The following is a 23090-nucleotide window of genomic DNA, read 5'->3' on the forward strand; positions in this document are numbered from 1 at the left end:
CACAGGGAGGAATGATAACAGAAAGCTAAAGGCTAGATAGGAAACTAAGATCAACAATAAATACAAGGATGAAACACTGAATAACCGGAAAATAAATAACCTCATAAACCCAAATCATGAACCTTACTGAAAACTCACTTGTTTACTGTCACTACCTAAGATTTTGTTGCATTGCGTAAAGGACTTGGTATGAAATAAGGAGTTTGTCACTGAAATCATATACCTGTCTGACCAAAGTAAATGGATAGAGTTAAACAAGCTGCTAAAATGATTTGTTTTGCAGTCACATTGTGTATGACTTAAAGATGTTCTATGAATGTCCAACGGAAATCTTCCAGAAGTTTCACGTATCATTGTATATCTTTAGCCTCAGAGTGTTAAAACAAGATACCTAGTACATTTTGTAGATTCAAGAATCCAAATTCAAGTTTTGTCTCTTAACATCTTATGTATGAAAGAATCAATGAAGCCTCTTTGAAACCCGATGAGTGAAGAGGTCCCAGCTGCGATTCTGAGGTCAGTCCTCAGCTTTAGCGCTCAGAGATTGTCACCAGTTTTTAATGTCACGCTTTGCCATGAACCAAGCGACGCCTACAGATCCACAAGTGACTCGTACAGCTTGACGTTGAAGCGAGCAAGCAACTGTCATGATTGTGTGTCTCAGCTACAGAATGACACCATTTACAGGCAGATGGACGCAGCTCATGTTCTACACTATTGTATATGCTGTGGTCTGTGGAGAAGCATTGTTCTCTTCAAACTGGCTCTGATCTCACCATAACCCTCGAGCCCCCTGATCAGCGTGTGTGCACTGAGTGGCTATATGCAAAAAATCACTATTCATGATTAACTTAATGGATATTTTTTACTTTTTAAAAGTCTGTTTGTCACAGTTGAAACTAATTTCCGTTATAATTTTCATTCCAAACTCTTTGAAAGTAGCGTCCAGGTAGCTGGTCTGCACTGTGTTGGCACCTGGCATTGAAGAAGATAAAAGTGGATAGATTATATTTCCATTTTCCACATATGTGCAGGCGGAGGGAGGCATGGAGTCATCTCACAACCTTTTCTCTGTTCGCAGAGGGCCTGGAGGAGGAGCTGACCACCTGGTCGGGGTCTGGACTGGTGGGCTTCCCTGCTGCTGCAGGTGTACGTGTGTCTCCATGTTGGGCGAGTGTGTGAGTATATGTATATGTGTGCATGAGGGTGGAAATGCATAATTGTTTCTGTGTGTGCCTGTTTGTCTATGTCCATGTGTCAGGTCGGGTCTTCGACTCCACCTCTCTTAGACATCTCATTCTCTGGCGGGCCTCAGGGTGTCTGGGGCCCAGGTCTCCTCATGCCTCTCGACGGACCAGTTTGCAGGAACAAAAACATGCTAGGTAAGTGTGTTTGATCTCATGATTCATATAATACTGATGACGGATTTTTAGGCTAATAGTTAGGCTAACACACTTACCTCTCATATTTTCTTTCCTCACAAAAGCGATAGATCCTCCACTTCTTGTGTCTCCCAGTGCAATTCTTAGCATATTTTGGTTCCTGCAACTGGTCCGCCGGGTTATTGTCTTCCCAGAAACACTTCCCTTGTGCTGTTGGAAATCAGTTTTTTCCCGTTTCAGTTTTTGTTTTTCCTATTTCCGTTGTGTTTTGTGTGCCTCTGCAGCATTTTTCTTATTGCTGGTGTTTTCTTAAGTGGCAGTCCATTTGGCCTCTCAGGGCCACCGTATTATAGGGTCTACCTTACAATACAAAGCACCTTGAGGCAATAGTTTTTGTGATTTGGTGCTGCATAAATTCTGATTGCTACAATGCCGAACAGGACAGGCTAAACACAAACAAACAACCAAAAACCTTTGGTATTGCATGATCCAGCCATTAATTAATTCACGTTCACGTTTACATTTCATATAAGAACATTAGCGGTGCAGTTAAATAATCATTTTATGCTTTAAGTTATAGATTGCAAGCGTCACTTTATGTCTTCTATCTATTTTATTTGGTGCAAGTTATTACTGTGTAGGAAGCCTGTAAATGAATGTGCTGCCACACTGCTCCCCCTGGTGGATATCCAAAACATTACCACCGATTTTCATAGATACTTAGCAGCTTTACTACTCACAGTTGCGTCATCTACATCATGAGCGAGGATATTATTACCGCTGATCATCAGCTGATAATCAGTCAGGAATCGTCCGGGCATCCAACATGGTCCTGTCAGGGACGAGGCGGCTATTTTAAGTGGCTTTATCTGTAAATAACTCCTTGGTGGCCAAACCCCTGGGGTGGACCAGGTTGGCTCTGAGTTCCTAAAGGCTCTACATCAGGGGTGTCCAACTCCAGGCCTCAAGGGCCAGTGTCCTGCAGGCTTTAGATCTCACCCTGGGTCAACACACCTGAATCAAATAGTTAGTTCATTCACAGGCCTCTGGAGAACTTCAGGACACGTTGAGGAGGTCATTTAGCCATTTGAATCAGCTGTGATGAGGACACATCTAAAAGCTGCAGGACACTGGCATGGAATTGGACACCCCTGCTCTAGATAAAGCCTCTGCAACATCATGTGCAGATCTGGGGTGGTGCTTCTGGATTTGCAGACTAGGATGGTGGTCTCCATTTTTAAGATGGGGGACTGGAGGGTGTGCTTCAATGACAGGGGGATCACATTCCTCAGGCTCCCTGGGAAGGTCCTCCGTTAGTCAAAACTTGGATACATGAGGAACAATGAGGTATTCACCAATTGAACTCTTTGGACTCCATAATAAACACTATGTTTGGAGGTCAACGCGCATTGTATATCACCCCCAAAATTACCCTGCAAAGAGTAAGCGGGCACATCATGGTGTGGGGCTGTTTTCTTAGCATATGGCACTGGCAGGCTTCATTTAATTTAAGGAAGGATTACTAGAAAAATGTACTGAAACATTCCTGAGAAAAATCTGTACCAAATGTAGCAGGATGATGAAGACAATGATGACAAAACACAGCCACAGAAACTCTCAACTGGTTTCAAGGAAAGAAATATAGCTGCCAGAATGACCCAGCCAATCACCTGACATGAATCAAATTGGAAATCTATGGAGAGAACTAAAGCTCACAGTTCACAGACGGTGCCTTCAGCGTTTGAAGCTTGTTTGTGTGGAAGAATGGCCAAAATCATGCCTGAGCAATGCACGTGACTAGTTTCTCCGTACGGGAGCCATTTTGAGACATTCATGTTCAAAAATTGCCAGATTTTAATGTGAGAAAAAAACCCTGAAAGTGGTACAATGAACCGTTTTTCCAACAACAAAAGAAATCTTTAGATTGGTTTAAAATTACATTCCTCTTCAAAATAGTTCAGACTTTTTTTCAGATATTACTTGTTTATGAACACTCTCATAACACACTTTGTAATGTCAGTGACATGAAAGTGACTGAGCACTCCAAACGCTAACAGAGATGAGCATGTTCTTTAGAGACATTAGATGTCATGTGTTAATATTTGTACACAATTCTTACAGCATAATATGCTGAGTTGGACCAACATATTTGCTAAGTTTAACAAGCTCTATTTCAGATGAAGTAAAACACTTTGTGAAAGGACGGGAACAGTCCCCGTCCAGTCTGGTACTTCAGTAGGATGCTGAAGGTACACAATACAGGTGTATAAACAAAATGTATTTTTATTATTAGTTTTATTAACATTTTGCCCACCATTTGCCATTTTAGAAAGGGCAGGGGGCTGTTATTTGCACTGGTGACCAGAGATGGGCAGTAACGCGTTACTGTAATCTGATTACTTTTTTCAAGTAACGAGTAAGGTAAGGGATTACTATTGCAAAAACGGTAATTAGATTACCGTTACTTTCCCGTAGGAACGCTGCGTTACTGCGTTACTAAAACCGTGATTTTTTTGCGAGAATGTCTCACGACAGTGACGTAAGCGAGTGCGACGTTGGTGACAGCAGCTGTGTGCAGATCAACAATGGATCATATATCGAGTGCAGAGAGAGTATGAGCGTGCAGCGTTTAAAGCGTGGAAGTACTGACCTTACTTTGAGTTTGATTCCATAAAAAGTGACAAAAACATTAGTGTCCGCTGTGTGTGGGAAGAAAACTTCTTTTTACAGCGAAAAAACCCCTAAACTTCCAAACAAGCACCGAGTAGCTACGACGTAATGGGAAACTCACAGAGAAACTCGCGGATTCTTCCACTGACCGCGGCACACCTGCACCAGGGTAAACCTCCGCCTGCTATACAGGTGAAAATAGAGCAACAGGACCGCTGAGTCTTTGACTTTATTTATTTTCTGCTGTGTTTTACTTGCATCTATTTGAAAGACTGAGTGTAAACACAAAAAATATTTTATTTTATGAGCTGGAATGTGCAGAAAATAGGTTTAAATGTTAAACTAATTTCTTCCAGTCAGAGAATGTTGCATATAATTAAATTTTTGCTTGATGCATAAAGTTAAAAGATTAAAACTGATAAAACAAGTTTTAAAAAGAGTCTTTTCCATCTGATTACATTTTGTATGATGGATTATGTAGAAAAAGTAGAATTGGGCTGAGAGATCTATCGCTTTATCACCTACTCAGGTTGTAAATCGTGTTTTTAAAAAGTAACTAAGTAACTAAGTAATTAATTACTTTTGAAAATAAGTAATCATTAAAGTAACGGGATTACTTTTTGGGGGAAGTAATCAGTAATTAGTTACTGATTACTTTTTTCAAGTAACTTGACCAACACTGCTGGTGAGTAAATAAGATAGTCACCGTGCTGAGGTCTGTTCCACACGGTTACGTTTCGAGCAGAATTCACCGGGCAGCAATGTGTTAAAATGGGATTATAAGTGTAACAGTATGAAGTTTTGGGTTCAACAAGCCGTTTCTACAGAAGAATGGAAGCATTTACTGTGACAGAGGAGTCCTGCGCTCCGACACGACAAGCTACAGCGCGGCGTAGCTCCTCCTCCTGGGGGATGATGGGGACAGTATCTGACAGTTGTTGCTGCCGAGGCACGCTGCTTCAGTCCCAGCAGCGGGTCTTTCAGAGGGCACAGGATCCTAACAGAAGTCGCGCTCAACCTTTTCTTCTTCACAATTTACACCGAAACACGTGAGTAACCGCTGCTCCGACTGTGTGCGTTTAGAGAAACAGCTTCTCTAAAGCCCTGTTCTCCTTACCTGTGCGCGTCTGTAGCAGCTATGGTGATTGAGTTCAGCTGATCACGAGTGGAAGTTCGCAAAATCGGCCACATATCAGCTGCTTTGTGGATGCTGTGAGGTGGAGGGGTTGGTGATATGGCGCCTCTGGAGAGGATTTGTGTGTCGGACCATTCTTTGCTCTACAGCTAAAGTTTAGTCTCCTTTTACACTGCTTAGAAACTCATCTCTTAGAGTCTCTTGTAGTAAACCCCACAAAAATGAAGTAAAATAAAATACAAAAAATAAACGTCAGAAGTTTTCTTGCTGCAAAGTTTGTCATTCAGAAATGCAGTGATCTGTTTAAAGCCTGAGCAAATGTGGTCCAAAGAGAAACAGAAGGCAGGCTTGATGAACTCATTGGACTCTGTTGAAGTGCAGTTTTATTTATCAGGTACAGTCAATATCTGGGACCTTTTCATGGCCAGGCATTTATTCCCAATATTCGCTAATGCACGGCTTACTATTTAATGGTTTAAACTGAGGAAGAAACTTGCCTTTATAGTATGCATACAGTGTACTTAACAGGATACTGCATTTATAATAAATCTACTTTAAATTAAAGAATAAATACGTTTTTACACCAGCTTTTATGCTTGATCCATTAATATTGTAGGTAAATAGAAGTAGTTTTGCAAGGTAATTACTGAGAAGTGTATTTAAGCAAATTGGTAAAAATAATTAATTTTTTTTTAACTAAACAAAAGAAATGTGTGACATCATCATATCCATTTGTGGATAATTAAGTTTACAGTGAACAAGCCACCAATACTGCATCTTTTCACATTATGCTGTACTTGATTTGGGGTATTTAGACATTCTTGTGTCCAGTCCTGTCCAGTCTAATGGTGGATGATGGTGATGCTATATGCAAGTATGATATAGCTGGATTCGTTGAAAATGGGCTTGGGCAGGAAAGGAAACAATAGCATGTTCACTGCAAAAGGGAACAAGCATGAAGAAATCAGAGATCAGAAAAGCAGCACAAGTATAGACAGTGTTTGCAGAGTTCAGTGTGATTTTCACACTGTTTCACTTCACTACAAAGAAGGTGCTTGTATGTTGTGATCTTCTCAGCAGGAGTTAAACTAAAGGACAAACAAAACAGATAAACACTGACCACTGAAACGTGTAGCCAGAAGCTTCAGTGCACTTTCACTTTAATTCTCCAAGTTCTCCATCTTTACTATATTACGATGTTTAGGATGTTTTGCAATCATGCTACACACTTCAGCAAACACCGACAAATTAATAAATAATAAATTAATGTTCACAGTGTACTCTAACTCTCACTGAAAGCAGAGTGGGCCGTCTGTTTGAGGACATGTTTCTGTTATAGATGAAAATGTGGGTCAGTTTGTTTTTTCCACGGTGGCGTCAATGCCCAGCCAATATTTTAGCTGCCTGCTCATCAGAGGACCTTCATCTCTTTCTCACAATGTGAGACAATAGATCGGTTCAGCTCCAGGGCCAGCTCCACGATTCACTTTGGTGACTTTCCATATACCACGAACAGAAAAGCCTGTCTTGTTGGATAAATTGGACTGCGCTGGATACAGCTGGAGGTTAAAAGTCTAAATGACTGTTAGATAAGAATGTTTTCATCTCTTCGAGCTCTGCAACAGTTTGGCTCCATTCTAGAAAGATTTGATGAGAAGACTTGGGGGGCTCACAGTTTAACTCAGTACTACACCTCTTCGGTGTTCAATTCAATTCAATTCAATTCAATTTTATTTATATAGCGCCAAATCACAACATAAGTCGCCTCAAGGCGCTTCATAGATACAGAGAAAAACCCAACAATCATATGACCCCCTATGAGCAGCACTTTGGCAACAGTGGGAAGGAAAAACTCCCTTTTAACAGGAAGAAACCTCCAGCAGAACCAGGCTCAGGGAGGGGCGGGGCCATCTGCTGCGACCGGTTGGTGTGAGAGAAGGAAGACAGGATAAAGACATGCTGTGGAAGAGAGACAGAGGTTAATAACAGATATGATTCAATGCAGAGAGGTCTGTTAACACATAGTGAGTGAGAAAGGTGACTGGAAAGGAAAAACTCAATGCATCATGGGAATCCCCCGGCAGCCTACACCTACTGCAGCATAACAAAGGGAGGATTCAGGGTCACCTGGTCCAGCCCTAACTATATGCTTTAGCAAAAAGGAAAGTTTGAAGCCTAATCTTGAAAGTAGAGATAGTGTCTGTCTCCCGAATCAGTGTTGCATGATAACAGAAGGGCTATATTTCAAACATTAACCCATAGTGAGTCCACAACTTGTTTTTCCTTTTTGGAATTGCCTTAGAGCTAATTATGGGATTACCCATTTTTAGCTCCCTCATTAAAATTCTACTCCACAGCTAACAACATGTGAACATGAGTTTAACCTCTAAAACCCAAGAGCCTTTCTGAGGCTCCTGATTGAAAATGACACGACCAACATGCAATTTAAAAACTCTGTATATCAAAATAAAGCCATAGAAATTTTTTCCTCGCCTAATTCTTTCTGTATCTTATAGAATATAGCCTTTTTGAAAACATGCTGCAGTAGACATATATACTGACATTATGTCTGCACAGACTGATGCTGCTGAAGTGAAACAGAGCGAAGTTACAGAGGTTTTACTCAACACATTTGGCACAATCTGTGAGAGTTGTTTCTTAAATACTGAATAGCAGAAGTTATTTAACTTTATTGACATGCCTCCAAACAATGCTTGTTTTTGAATTTTTTTTATTACCCACACACAAATCTCTGTAACCGGGCATAAAATTGTTTTGTTTTGTTTTTTTGGCAAGGAACTGCTCTGAGGCATTGTGGGAGATCGAGTTATTCAGTTAATGCCTTTTAATTGCGGTGGATTTAAGTTTTGGAAGCAAGACAGCACGGGTATGAAAGAATTCATACTAATGTTTTTCAAACTTGAAGCATCGTTTTGGTCATGTTTTGCTGCTGGTTCAGTGAATTTTGATCTGAGGGTGACAAAACTTGCACGTTTGGCATCTGTGAGATGTCTCCTTTGAGTAGAGATATTGCTTGTTGGTGTAGTAGTATGCATGTAATATGGCCTTTGTGCCTTTTTCATCAGTTAATTTTGGAGTTACTACAAACAGGGAGCATATGGGATGATTTGTCTGTTCTCACTGGGTGGTGCTGAGGTCTAATCTGGCAGTAGCTTCTGTAATCACAAAGAGAACAGAATCATCACAAACTGAAATGTGATGATTGTCACTCAGATCTCAAATAAAGCTGATCCTTTCCTCGCACACTTCACGATCTTAAGTTCTGCTCTTACATTTTTTTCAGTTCTCCTGACAGCTGACACGTGGGCTGTTTGTTAAGAAAGATATAGCCTTATATACTAAAAGGAGAGCTGCAAAGATGAGATGATGGAGGTTTCCAGTCTCTCTCTATAAACAACGGTCGCCCTATAAAAGGGGGAAGCGTATCTGTAACCGGAAGATCGCCGGTTCGATCCCTGGGCTCTCTGTCCTGGTCGTTGTGTCCCTGGGCAAGACACTTTACCCTACTTGCCTACTGGTGTTGGCCAGAGGGGCCGATGGTGCGATATGGCAGCCTCGCTTCTGTCAGTCTGCCCCAGGGCAGCTGTGGCTACAACTGTAGCTGCCTCCACCAGTGTGTGAATGTGAGAGTGAATGAATAGTGGCATTGTAAAGCGCTTTGGGTGCCTTGAAAAGCGCTATATAAATCCAATCCATCATTATTATTATCATTAAAACAAATACAAATTTCCACTGGGTGACGTCTACGGCACTGACCTTAATCAATGTTTGACCTCAGAGTGATTTCTTTAGTCAGTTTTTGTTTTGCGGGAAAGTAAACGCTGGACTTCCTCTTAGCGTTTGCACAACAGAGATATGCAAGTTTCTCCGTCTCTGCCTGTCAAAGCTGTTTAGATGACGTTGCATCCCAATTTAACGGCATTATGGTAGTAATTGTAATCAAACCTATAACCTATACCTGCTAAAAAGCCATCCAATGCACACCTGCAAAGAAGTCAAACCATAGATGTCCATACATTACACTATGTATAATAATGAGTAAAGACACAGGGAGAATGTATATTTATTGAACTGTATTTAATACTTTGTACAAAAGCCTTTGTTGGCGATGACAGACTCCTGTATGGAGAAACCAGTTGCATGCATTGCCCAGGTGTAATTTTGGCCACTTATAGTTCACAGTCTTCAAATCCTGAAGGTCCCGTTTATGATTTCGACCTCCTGTAACGTTCCCTCAGACAGCCAGGTTGAAGGAACCTGTTGCTGAAACTGCTCTTCAGATTGTTGTGCATGTTATGAAGGGGGTGGGAGTCATTGTCCATGATTGCCAGCAGTCTTGCCAGCTTTCTGTCACCGATCACCACCTCCAGCGAGGTGAGCTTCATGCCAACAACAGATTCTGCCTTCCTGATGAGTTTGTTCAGTCTGTTTGTGTCCTTTGCTTTGATGCGTGCACCCCAGCACGCCACAGCAAAGAAGATGGTGCTCGCAACAACAGACTGATAACACATATCGAGCAGCCTGCTGAATACATTGAAAGATCTGAGCCTTCGTAGAAAGTAAAGCCGGCTCGAACCCTTTTTGTAGGCAGCGTCCGTATTGGCAGACCACTTGTGATCCAGTTGAACTCCCAGATACTTGTAGGATGTGACTGTTGCACAAAGGGGAGGGTCGGGATCTGTTTCTGCCAAAGTCCACCACCAGCTACTTTGTTTTGGCCACATTCAGCTGCAGGTGATTCACCTCACACCATCTCACGAAACAATCAATCAGTCCTCTGTACTCCTTTTCCCATCGCATCTCCACACTTCCAATTATGGCTGTGTCATCAGAGAATTTCTGGAGGAGACAAGTTTCTGTGATGTACTTGAAGTCGGCTGTATAGATGGTGAAGAGGAAAGGAGACAGAACAGTTCCATGGGGTGCGCCTATGTTGCTGTTCAGACTCTCTGACACAGAGCTCTGCAGTCTCACAAACTGTGGTCTGCCTGTCAGGTAGTCGCGGATCCACTAGACCAGTGGAGCCTCCACCTGCATGTCCTCCAACTTCTCCTTCAGCAGGGAAGGAGAAGTAAACTCCCTGGGCAGATAATACAAGCAAAGTCTGATGGCAAGTAGCTTGACATCGCAGTAGCAGAAACACTCTAACAGAGATATGTCTCGGGTTACACCACCTGCAGTTCACAAACACACCCACCCCACCTCCTTTTTTCTGCCGCTGGCGTCGGTATCTCTGTCCATCCGAACCGTGAAGAAGCCAGGGATCAAAACAGCAGAGTCCGGTATCTGATCGTTCAGCCACATTTCAGTGAAGCACATTATGCTGGACTCTCTGAACTTTCTCTGGGTCTGGGTGAGCTAGGGACCTTACATTCCCCACAATGACTGCCAGCACACAGGGTTTAAACCTCTTCCTCTTCGATCTCTGTTTAACCCCCACTCTACAGCCCAGAGGTCTCCTTGTCAGTTCCTCAGTTTCTCAGTAATACTAAGTTTGACATTAAGCCACAGCGTCCACCTGAAATATGCACATGCAAATATCAGGACCAACTTAAAGCTCTTCTGCTGCCAAGTGCTTATGTTGCTTGGTAGAAAAACTTTAGTCTGATTCAACTTTTTAGTTTTTTGGAACCCAGCCTATGCAGTGCAGTGGTAACAATCAAATACATGAAGGTCAGGGAGGAAATCTATCATATCATATCATATCGTATCATTCCATTCCTTAGTCTGTCAGACATGTAAGAGTCATAATAAAATTGTCTGACTGTATTTTAACTGCTTTTATAGTATGCTTTAAAAAGTTTTTTGCTGCTTTGAGTTTTTCCTGCATGCAAAAAATATCTGGTACCCATCCCAACAGGTTTTGGCCTCCAATCAAAGGAAGATTGTAATAAAAAACATTTTTACCCAGATTTTTTAAAATGGGGCTTTAATTTACTCAAGCATAAAAACATTTCTGTATTGTCAAATGGCCAGAAACAAAAGGAAAATGCATGACAAGGTAACAAAGACTCAGTGCTCTAGCTATAGGCAGACCAATCATGCTTTTCAAATAAAAAGAAAGAGAGAGAGAAAGAAGACGATGATGAGCCCTGATATGGAGCCTCATCCTCCTTTTTCCTTCTCCTCCATTGCCATCCACCTGCATGAGCACATAAGCTAATGTGCTATAACCCAACTCCACTCGCAACAATCTTCTCACGTTTCTGAATATAACCCGTAACTGTAATTATCTCATTCCAGTATAATTTCACTAAAATGGTGTTTGATACGATAGTTACAGTACTACTTTTAGAAAAGTATCCTGTCCAATACTTTCTTTGTGAGAACAGCTGGTAAGAATGAAAACAAAAAGAAAAGAAAGAAAAGACATGTTATCTGGAGGGTCTGCTGTTTAACAATGCGTTCTCCAGATTGCCAGAAATTTATGCAGATCTGCTGACCTGACGGCACATTGGCCCTGGACTCTCTTCCTATCTGGGTTGGGTCTTGCCTGATTTGGTAGACCCAAGGGCGTAGATTTGGCATGGACGGAAGGGACATGTCCCCACCAATATCCAGCGATTATTGAATTTTCCCCACCAATAATTTGATCTCTTCGAGTAAAGACAAACAAACCCGATAGAAAGAAAAAAAAAAGATCTGTCAACGTCTCATTCACCCAGCGGTGCAGAAAGAGTTAAATTACGTTCTCTACCGGAGTCCTACCTCATGTGACAAATATGGCCAATGTGATTGGCTGAGCCTTTCAGGGAGCTCTGTTCAGTTTTAGCAGCGGCAAGCCTGCGCTGCAATGAGGAGAGGAGGATGGCAGCAAAAAGGAAGAACCTGGATATAAAAAAAATATTTTTCAAACAAACCTGTAAATCACTTAAAGTCAAGTTCACTCATAAAATGTGTCCGTCATAATAACGTTACAGGCTATGCTAGGCCATACATGTCAACCCTCCTGATTTTTCCGGGAGAATCCCAAATTTCAGTGCCCCTCCCGAAAATCTCCCAGAGCCACCATTCTCCCGATTTTCCACCCGGACAACAACATTGAAAAACCATATCTCAGGTTGGCCCAGCTAATTCTAGTTTCCAACAATGGCTACTGCTGCAGCTACTTAGTTTTAATATTACTCTTATAAATTTCTCAGGGTCGCAAAATAAACTTTTAACATATTTTCAGGCGAGAATGTAGCTGTGTAAACTTCAAATACCTAAACATGTTGTTGTTTGGCCTTTTTCAGTGGTTTATTTGTTTGTGAGTAAATCGGTTTGGCTGAGATTAAAGTTATTATCTTAGATTAGATTAAATAAAACTTTATTAATCCCTCGGAAGAGTTCCTCCGGGGTTTTCACACAGCTGAATAAACGTCAAACAGAAAACTGATTAAACAGAAAACTGATTGAACAGAAGTGTGAGATGGTCGAGAATCTACGCCAGCATCCGGTTATAGTTTAGACAGCAAGGAGCAGACGGCAGAGGTGACGTAATTCTGAAGGCTAGACCGTCCAATTTCACAGTCGCTCATTTCCGGTCCACCCGGCTTTCAGACGACCCGGCCCACTTAGACCGCGAAGGCCGGGTCCTCAGGTGGACGCAGCTTCTGTATTTGGACACCCCTGGCCTGTTTCCGGCCGGACAATAATAACGGTGACATTTAATTTATTTTATCCGATAAGTAAACACTGTAAAAACTTTTGGTATGTATATGTATACCCCCCCAACAGCCCTTTTGAATGTCTCTCTAATTCTGAGGTCTCAAGGTTGGCAAGTATGTGCTAGGCTTTGGCCCACATCAGTCTAAAATTGTATGTAACCATGAAAAAAGTGTTGCCGTGTCCACCAGCAGAGACTGGACAGTATAGATGTAAAACAAATATGCCAGCAGTTTACCTCAGTTAACGAGAGGAGCAGGCATGTGTTTGGCTCCTTCACATAGTGGACATTGAGTTGTTGTGTGGGGAACCAGTAGTCCATGTCTGTTGCTGTAACAGTAGTTCATGTTTAGAATGAAAAATCCCAGCTCACTGATCTGATCGGGGCAATAGTGCCTAAATTGTTGCATAATGTTGCTGAGAGATCTTTTACTTTGTGGTCATCTTAGATGAGTAGTTTTATGGACAAAACCCACCAGGTCATTCAGTGTTCGCTTAGTGCTAATGCATCAGAGATGTTGGTGTAACTGAAGTAATGTTGTTAAGTCCTTAAGGTCATATTCTTTTATTGTCATGACTGTATTTGAAGCTATTTTTGAATGATACCTGATTTATATGGAATATGGCTGAAGTAAACTAAAGCCTAAAATACTCAGTCATTTGTTTAATAGTAATTTAACATTATATAATTCAAATATAAAACTTTGAATTGTGATTTTAAATGGTTTAAAAGCATGTAGAATAGCATATGTAGGCAAGTATATTTCTCCTTTTTTTTATCAAGAAGCAAAGACAAAAAGGAAAAAGAAAGGAAACACGGCAGGGTTCGGTGGTTGAATCATCCGTCCCCACCAACGCCAAAACCAGATCTACGCCCTTGGGTAGACCCCAGCCTCTATCAGTCTGGTGCTTAGAGCTTGTTCTTGTGCTGCCATGATTAGTGCCTCTGGGGTGTCTTTTAGTCCAACTTTCCATGATGGTTCGTCTTCTTGCTTTCTTCTTTCTCGTGTTTCTGCTGCTTGAGATATTCATTAATCACATAATCAGTTGTGGCCATCTGTCTGATGTGCTCATGTTGTTGGATAGTGGTTCTGACACTCACTACCGTAATCCTCGGCCTCCTTCCGCTTAGTGTTCTGGATTTGGAGATAAACCCTCCATGTATGGTAAGGAGCCTTCTTGTCTTGATGTTTGTGGCATTTGCCATAGAATACCAGAAGTGGCAGGTCCACCACTGGCATCCTATGCTTTTTACAGATTAGAGCCTGTTTACTATGAGCACATATGACAAACATGAAAGCTTCTGGGTAAGATGTGGAGTATTTATGCTGCTTTTAATGTCGTTCAACATGGTGGTGGGTCAGTGATGGTCTGGGGAGGCATATCCATGGAGGGAAGCACAGACCTCCACAGGGTAGGCAGCAGCACACTGACATTAGACATCGGGAGGAAGTCCTTGCTGTTCTTACTGACTCTTTTCTGTATGCTTGACTTTACAGATTTATTATTGTTAGTATTATTATTGTTAGGATAAGTTTTAAGTTGCCTGGAAGGAATAATCATGTCTCTACAAAGTGCAGTATAAGAACATATGACATGAGTAAGTGTGTCAAAATCATTCCAGCAAATCCCTTATCCCAGTGTGTGCAGTCATAATACTCTTGCAAGCAGAGCACAAATTGTTCTGTCCAGTTCTTTATCTCCTTCATCTGTGCTTTCTGTCTTTTTAAGACTGCTTTATAAGTGGGCACGGTTGTGGTCTGCAGTACCAAGTGGAGGTAGCGGGTAGTGGGACTAACTTGTACAGTGAGGCAACGTTTTGTCTAGTAGGACTGTCTGGTAGGACAGGAGACATCCATACATACATTTGTCCAACAATGGCCTTGTAGTACCATATCACCCTATTAGAGCGCTCCGCTCTCGCTCTGCTGGCCTACTTGTTGTTCCTAGAGTATTTAAAAGTAGAATGGGAGGCAGAGCCTTCAGTTTTCAGGCCCCTCTTCTGTGGAACCAGCTTCCAGTTTGGATTCAGGAGACAGACACTATCTCTACTTTTAAGATTAGACTTCAAACTTTCCTTTTTGCTAAAGCATATAGTTAGGGCTGGACCAGGTGACCCTGAATCCTCCCTTAGTTATGCTGCAATAGACGTAGGCTGCCGGGGATTCCCATGATGCATTGAGTTTTTCCTTTCCAGTCCCCTTTCTCACTCACTATGTGTTAACAGACCTCTCTGGACTGAATCATACTTGTTATTAACCTCTGTCTCTCTTCCACAGCATGTCTTTATCCTGTCTTCCTTCTCTCACCCCAACTGGTCGCTGCAAATGGCCCCGCCCCTCCCTGAGCCTGGTTCTGCTGGAGTTTTCTTCCTGTTAAAAGGGAGTTTTTCCTTCCCACTGTCGCCAAAGTGCTTGCTCATAGGGGGTCATATGATTGTTGGGCTTTTCTCTGTCTGTATTATAATAGGGTCTACCTTACAATGTAAAGTGGCTTGAAGAAAATGTTGTTGTGATTTGATGCTGTATACATAAAATAAAATAAAACTGAATACTGATAGAAGTTAAATAGTCTTTAAGCGAGACGTGATTAAAATCATCTAGAATGAAGTTAGGTGCCTCTGGTGAAAGTGATTGCCGTTTATTCACTACATCACTGCTGTTATAAAAAGCTGTGGGAACAGGTAAAATGGACAAACTGATACTGATAAAAGTTCAACATCTGCTGTGCAGATTAGTTCCATGACAGTCACAGAGTTACAGTTTCATTCAGTAAAATAAAGACATACGTCGCCTCCTTGAGTTTTCTGGGTCACCTCGGCCTTTCGATCTAGACAAAAGGGTAATCTGAATCCCTCCAGAAAAAGGTCTGAAATCCTGTTTGGCCCCACTAAGCAATGTCTCTATAAAGGCTAAAATGCCACAATCTCTAAAATCCTTTTAGAATCAATGTTTCCCTGGAGCACACTCAGTTTGCTCCTCAGAACGTTGGCCATGATAACCAAGAGCAGGGGAAGCCGGGTGTTTTCTCAGGAGCAACTTTACGCCAGCGTGTTTATCCTGCTTCCTCCTCCTGCGTGACTCACTAGGGATAATTTTGTGTGGAAGAAGAGGCATATGACATGTGAAATGCTCATTTATATGTGAGTGTGCACAGAGCCTGGACCAAAAAGCCTAGTTTAACAGATATAGCTGATAACCACCACTGTGATACTTACTGTCTCGACTGGGCTTGCCAAGTCAATTAATGCAAAGAAAGCCTCGCTGTGTTGAGCTTCTTTCATAGTATACCCTTGTGCCCTAATCTCACAGTGTGTTGCGTCACTGAGAGCTGCTGAGCTATGTAGGGTTGTGCCTGGTACTAGCAGAGGCTGGGAAAAAGGAGGAGGGGGTAGAAAAGGAGAGGCAGGAGGAGAGTTAAGTCTGCTTGTCGTGTCTTAGTTTTATTCATTTATTACGTTTCAGAATAAAACCAAAGGCTGACTGTGTTTCAGCTTTTTTGTCAGCTCTTTGTATAATTAAGACTCCATTGCTGAAGAAATAGCATGTTCAAGTGCATTTAAAGTTTGCTGAACAACATTTAGACTGTCTGTGAAATACTGGGGAGAGTCTGATCAGATCGGACCAAAATTGAACTGTTTGGATGCCACAATACAGATCCTGTTTGGACGTCAAAAGCCACTGCGTATCACCCCCAAAACACGATACCAGCAGTGACGTTTGAAGGTGGAACTATGCTGTAGGGCTGTTTATTGGCATATGGCACTGGCAGTCCTCTAAAAATCGAAGGAAGGATGAATGGAAAAATGTACCCAGACATTCTTGATAAAAATTGACTGCCATCTACCAGGATGATGAAGATGAAATAAGGGTGGATCTTTCAGCAATGCAATGATCCAAAGCACACAGCCAAAGAAACTGTCAACTGGTTTCAGAGAAAGAAAATAAAGCTGCTAGAATGGCCCAGCCAATCACCTGACATGAATCCAATTGAAAAACTCACAGTTCACAGAAGGTGCCTTCAGGATGTGAAGGTTGTTTGTGTGGAAGAATGGGCCACAATCACACCTGAGCAATGCATGCAACTAGTTTCTCCGTACGGGAGTCCTGAAGCTGTCGTCACCAACAAAGGCTTCTGTACAAAGTAATAAATACATTTCAGTAACAGTGTTCAATATTGTTCCTTGTGCCATTTCTCATAATGACACATAATTTATGGACATCTATTGTTTGATTTCTTTGCATGTGTGGATTGGATGGGTTCTTACCAGCAACCGGTGAGAGTTTCATCTCAGTAGCGCCTTTCCAAATATATTGAATGCCAGAGTTACTTGAGTGGCTCATAAAAAATGTCTATGCTTTTGACTTTCACTTTTAGATCGCCCAACCCCGCTAACAATTTGTCCTTAAAAGATCCAAAGTTTGAAATCAGACCATAGAAGATCGGCTTAATTGTGTGTGTGTGTGTGTGTGTGTGTGTGTGTGTGTGTGTGTGTGTGTGTGTGTGTGTGTGTGTGTGTGTGTGTGTGTGTGTGTGTGTGGTTAGACAGTCACTTCAATCTGACTTTGCTACAGGAAGTCACCAAAATTTTTCTCACTGGATAGTCTCTTCCCACTGCCATCACTGCAGGTACCACCCTTTCCAAGCTGGAACAAACACTGGTGTAACCGATTTACAGTAACAGGAAAGTGGGTCGCCCACAGGGCTCCACTGCCAGGGGAAGCATTGAGCAAGTTTTCCATATCTCACCCAGATTTCCATAGATTTATTGGACAGTAAATGCCACTACTCTGTGGAGTGAGGGCTGATTGATGGTCCATTCAGGTTGGTTTGTTTTTTTCCCCCACAGATATGAGCCACCACACAGAAGTAATTTGCAGTTTGGTACGGCAATCCAGTAAGTTACACCTGCAAATAGAGAGAAAATTGGCCATGACGATTTGCACCTGCTCTACCAGGTGTAACAATTGAGTTTAACATCCAGGCATCCATGAAAACGGAATTTATGACATTTAACGGAGTTAGAAGTTAGCAGGGAGTTAGCTCGTTAGCTTCTATCTAAATACAATATAGCATGTCCTGACTGCGGGGTTTTGGAAACAAATTAAAACGTACAGCTCTGTTATCACTTCCAGCATAAATGGAGACAGAAAACTAAACAGCAGTGACGTTTGTAGGGTTACTGAAGTTTGGCTAGCTGGTATATAATGATGTGCTACGTGACCACTAGCGACACAGCTATGTTAGCATAATATAAACAAGCTAACTTTTTTCCACTGGATAAAAGTTAACGTGAGTGTTCTCGGTGGTCAGGAACAAATGTAATCGCATGGCAGGATGCTGTAAAAGGACCAAACTTCAGTCAGGAGAACAACTGAGATAATCCATCCACAATACGAGGTTAGTCATTCATATACTGCTGCATGGGCTGGGCTGTAGTTACATCCTAAGGTTTTAAAAACTGAGCTTAAATAAATGATTAGCGGTAATAAAAGCCGAGGGAGGTCAACAGGGATCACTGACTGTTTTAGGAGCTTTTTGAGATCAAATAGAAGAAAATACAAAACATTAAACATGTTAACAACACATAGTTAACACATAGCCATATTAAACGCAGACTACTTTAGGCCCGGAAGTAGGATTCGTCACGTCATCACTTAATGACCAGATAACGAAGGGAGTGGACTGGACACCACGTGGTCAGACACTCCTCCTCCGTGATATATGTGGCCTTACGCTCTCTGACAGCTTTCAGCTGATGTACACAATGGCCTCCTTACCTGCTGGGACAAAATGGCCCGCAGCCTCTGGCACTGCTCCATCCACTGGACCAGATCTGGCTCCACATTTTGGGTGAGCTCAGTCAAGGGACTGGATAACTCTGCAAACCCAGGCACAAACCAACAGTAGTACCCAGCCAGCCCCAAGAACCTTTTTTGGTCTTGGGACGCGGGCAGGATGCGATGGCTGTTGTTTTCTCCATCTGAGTGCATCCACTCTGTCACACCTGCAACTGTTGCAGAATGCTGCGGCACAGCTTTTAACTGGTAAAAAGATAATTTGAGCATATTACTCCAGTTCTGGCCTCCTTACATTGGCTTCCAATTGAATTTAGAATCTATTTTAAAATCCTTTCACTGGTTATAAAATCCTTAAATGGTCTGGCACCTCATTGTCCCCCCTCATTCACTCCGGTCAGCTGAGCTGTTGCTCTCAGTCAGTAGATCACGGCTGAAACTTAGAGGAGACTCTACTGTTGCCCCAAAGCTTTGGAATGATCTTCCTCTTCACATTAGGCAATCTGCATCAGTGCTGGTTTCTAAATCCAGATTAAAAACTCATTTTTATTCACTGGCCTTTGACTCAGTGGGTAACTGACAGTTATTTTATTGCTGTTTAATTATTGTAGTTATTATTCTTTTTGTTTTTTTGTACATTTTATGTTTCTGCTGTAAATGTTGGAATGCTACTACGCAAGTAACCCCGGCGGAAGGGGCTACATGAATAGGATGAGGGACCTATGGATTCTTCGATACCCAACATCCACAATGACGGCGAAACAACTAGTAGCTCAGTGTTCCAACATTCGAAAGAAGGGACTGCTCTAGAGATTGACGAGGTACAACACAAATGCTACGGCAAGGAGGAGTCAGGACGCCAGGTCAGGGGGGCGATATCATCACCCCCACCCGAGATTGGGTACATAGCCCCAAGTGCGATAGGAGAAGGATCGTTGAGTGCGAGAGGAACTGACCTGAAAAATAGGATCATGGCCAAGCTTGAAACCTGGATCCCCCGTAGCCGGTTACCAAGATTACGTGAAGTACCCTCAGAAGGTCTGCTAGATGATGTTAATGCAGCACTACGGGCAATACCTACAACCACGATTACCGACACTAACAAGCTGATCTACAATACGGCAGCAGTGATCAGTGAGATGCTTGGCTACAAGTTGAACAGCGACAAGGGGCAGTACCCTCCATGGAGAAGGAGGCTAGAAGGCAAGATCAAAGTAGCACGGAGGGAGGTTAGCCAACTAACGGAGTTGTATGGAAGCCCCAAACGCAATTTCATTGTTCTTGACAATGACAATAAATAAATAAATACTAAATACTAAGACAAATAAGGTGCCTAAGAAATACAGCAAGCTGTCCATACCTGAGGCCTTGGAAACTGCCAAGCAAAGACTCACAGCCTTGGCCAGCCGCTTGAGGAGGTACACCAGAGAGATAGAAGGCAGGAGAATAAACCAGCTGTTCTCCACAGAACCAGCAAAGGTGTACTCTCAGTGGCAAGGGAACAATAAGAGAACAGCACCACCAAGGCTGGAGACGGAGCAATACTGGAAGAGCATATGGGAGAAGGATGCAACCCATAACGGCAATGCTCAGTGGCTAGAGGATCTGAGGGCAGACCACAGCGACCTCCCTGAACAGGGTCCAGTAACCATCACAGTGGCAGATATCCAAGAAAGGGTCTCCAGTATGAAGAGTTGGACAGCACCAGGGCCCGACATGGTTCACGCCTACTGGCTGAAGAAGCTGACTGCACTCCACGAGCGTCTGGCAGCACAAATGAACCAGCTGCTAGTTAACGAGAGACACCCGGAATGGCTAACTGAAGGCCGGACGGTCCTGATCCCCAAGGACCCCAAGAAGGGACCGGTCCCCTCCAACTACCGACCAATAACCTGCCTCAGTACTACATGGAAGCTCCTGTCAGGCATCATATCGGCTAAGATGAACAGGCACATGGGTCAATACATGAGCGGGACACAGAAAGGAATTGGCAAGAATACCAGAGGCGCAAAACACCAGCTACTGGTAGACAGAACAATCAGCCGAGACTGCAAGACCAGACTGACCAACCTGTGCACTGCCTGGATTGATTACAAGAAGGCCTATGACTCAATGCCCCACAGCTGGATACTGGAATGCCTAGAATTGTACAAGATCAATGGGACGCTAAGAGCCTTCATCAGGAACTCAATGGGGATGTGGCGTACAACACTAGAGGCCAACTCCAAGCCCATAGCACAAGTCACCATCAAGTGCGGGATCTACCAAGGAGATGCTCTGTCCCCACTGCTGTTCTGCATAGGCCTGAACCCCCTCAGTGAGATCATTAACAAGACTGGCTACGGATACCGACTACGGAACGGAGCAGTTGTCAGCCACCTCCTGTACATGGATGACATCAAGCTGTATGCCAAGAGTGAACGAGACATCGATTCACTGATCCACACTACCAGGCTATACAGCAATGACATTGGAATGTCGTTCGGACTGGAGAAGTGTAGTCGGATGGTAACAAAGAGAGGGAAGGTAGTCAGAACTGAGGGGATTAAACTACCAGAAGGCAACATTGCAGACATAGAGGACAGTTACAAGTACTTGGGGATCCCGCAGGCGAATGGGAACCATGAAGAGGCCGCTAGAAAAGCTGCAACCACCAAGTACCTGCAGAGGGTCAGGCAAGTCCTGAGGAGTCAGCTGAATGGTAAGAACAAGATCCGGGCCATCAACACGTACGCCCTACCCGTGATCAGGTACCCTGCTGGGGTAATAGGCTGGCCAAAGGAGGAGATAGAAGCCACTGACATAAAGACAAGAAAGCTCCTTACCATGCATGGAGGGTTTCACCCCAAGTCCAGCACCCTGAGGCTGTACGCTAAGCGGAAGGAAGGGGGCCGGGGACTGGTGAGTGTCAGCACCACAGTCCAGGATGAGACAACGAACATCCAAGAATACATTGGGAAGATGGCCCCAACTGACCGAGTGCTCAGTGAATACCTCAGGCAGCAGAAACCCAAGAAAGAGGAGGGACACGAGGAACCATCATGGAAGGACAGGCCCCTGCACGGTATGTACCACCGGCAGATAGAGGAGGTGGCTGATATCCAGAAATCCTACCAGTGGCTGGACAAAGCTGGACTGAAAGACAGCACAGAGGCACTAATCATGGCAGCACAAGAACAAGCTCTGAGCACAAGATCCATAGAGGCTGGGGTCTATCACACCAGGCAAGACCCCAGGTGCAGGCTGTGTAAAGATGCCCCAGAGACAATCCAGCACATAACAGCAGGGTGCAAGATGCTAGCAGGCAAGGCATACATGGAACGCCATAACCAAGTGGCCGGCATAGTGTACAGGAACATCTGTGCCGAGTATAACCTGGAAGTCCCGAGGTCAAAATGGGAGATGCCCCCAAGGGTGGTGGAGAATGACCGAGCTAAGATCCTGTGGGACTTCCAGATACAGACGGACAAAATGGTGGTGGCTAACCAACCGGACATAGTGGTGGTAGACAAACAGAAGAAGACGGCCGTAGTGATCGATGTAGCGGTTCCGAATGACAGCAATATCAGGAAGAAGGAACACGAGAAGCTGGAGAAATACCAAGGGCTCAGAGAGGAGCTCGAGAGGATGTGGAGGGTGAAGGTAACGGTGGTCCCCGTGGTAATCGGAGCATTAGGTGCGGTGACTCCCAAGCTAGGCGAGTGGCTCCAGCAGATCCCGGGAACAACATCGGAGATCTCTGTCCAGAAGAGCGCAGTCCTGGGAACAGCTAAGATACTGCGCAGGACCCTCAAGCTCCCAGGCCTCTGGTAGAGGACCCGAGCTTGATATATATCATCCACAACACTACACACTAACTACACAAGACAACACATTAAGTACACACTCCAAACACGCTAAACGTCACAAATCTCTCACATCTCAAAACTCTCTCTCTCTCTCCGTCACTCCTAAAACTTCCCCCTCTTCCTAAACAACCAAATGTCATGGTGCCATATCATTTTTTGATTGGTTGACATTTTTCCACCAACATGAAAGGGCTGATTTTTGTTTGTTTTTTTATTTTTTTGGTCATATGCAGAGAGTGCTCGCTGTGCTGTCCTTAGACGTTAAACATGACGAAACTATTGAGAAAAAAACGCGTATATATCGTTTATCATGACTCTGGTTTTACCTCAGCCAAACAGCAGCATTCATGCGATTGTTTTGCCGCCTTATCTCGTGTTGTGCCAAAAAGTTATCGCCCAGATTACTTACAGCTACGTCCGTGCAACTGATATAAGATGCAGTAAGCTGAAGACAGCTTCAGCCGCCTGTTTGTTGAAAAATAGTAACACGACCGCACCGCATTTTCTTGTTAGTAACGGTAACGGCGTTGTAACGATAGGAATAGTAATTATTTAGATTACTCGTTACTGAAAAAGGTAACGTCGTTAC

General features: G+C 43.3%; 1 protein-coding gene across 2 annotated transcripts in view; it reads left to right on the plus strand.

Annotated features, from left to right (window-relative positions):
* The first annotated feature begins 4909 nt into the window (after nt 1-4909).
* The window catches only part of LOC113033514 (CD82 antigen-like), a 52522-nt gene continuing 34341 nt past the window's right edge, over nt 4910-23090 (plus strand). Inside the window, exons 1-2 of one of the 2 annotated variants that reach the window (XM_026187519.1) lie at nt 4910-5101; nt 17705-17752. The gene's annotated coding sequence lies outside the window, so the exon portion shown is untranslated. The remainder of the gene's footprint in view (nt 5102-17704; nt 17753-23090) is intronic. The other variant, XM_026187428.1, reaches the window with a different exon arrangement.

This window comes from Astatotilapia calliptera, chromosome 1, assembly GCF_900246225.1.
Source record: "Astatotilapia calliptera chromosome 1, fAstCal1.2, whole genome shotgun sequence".
NCBI lineage: Eukaryota > Metazoa > Chordata > Actinopteri > Cichliformes > Cichlidae > Astatotilapia > Astatotilapia calliptera.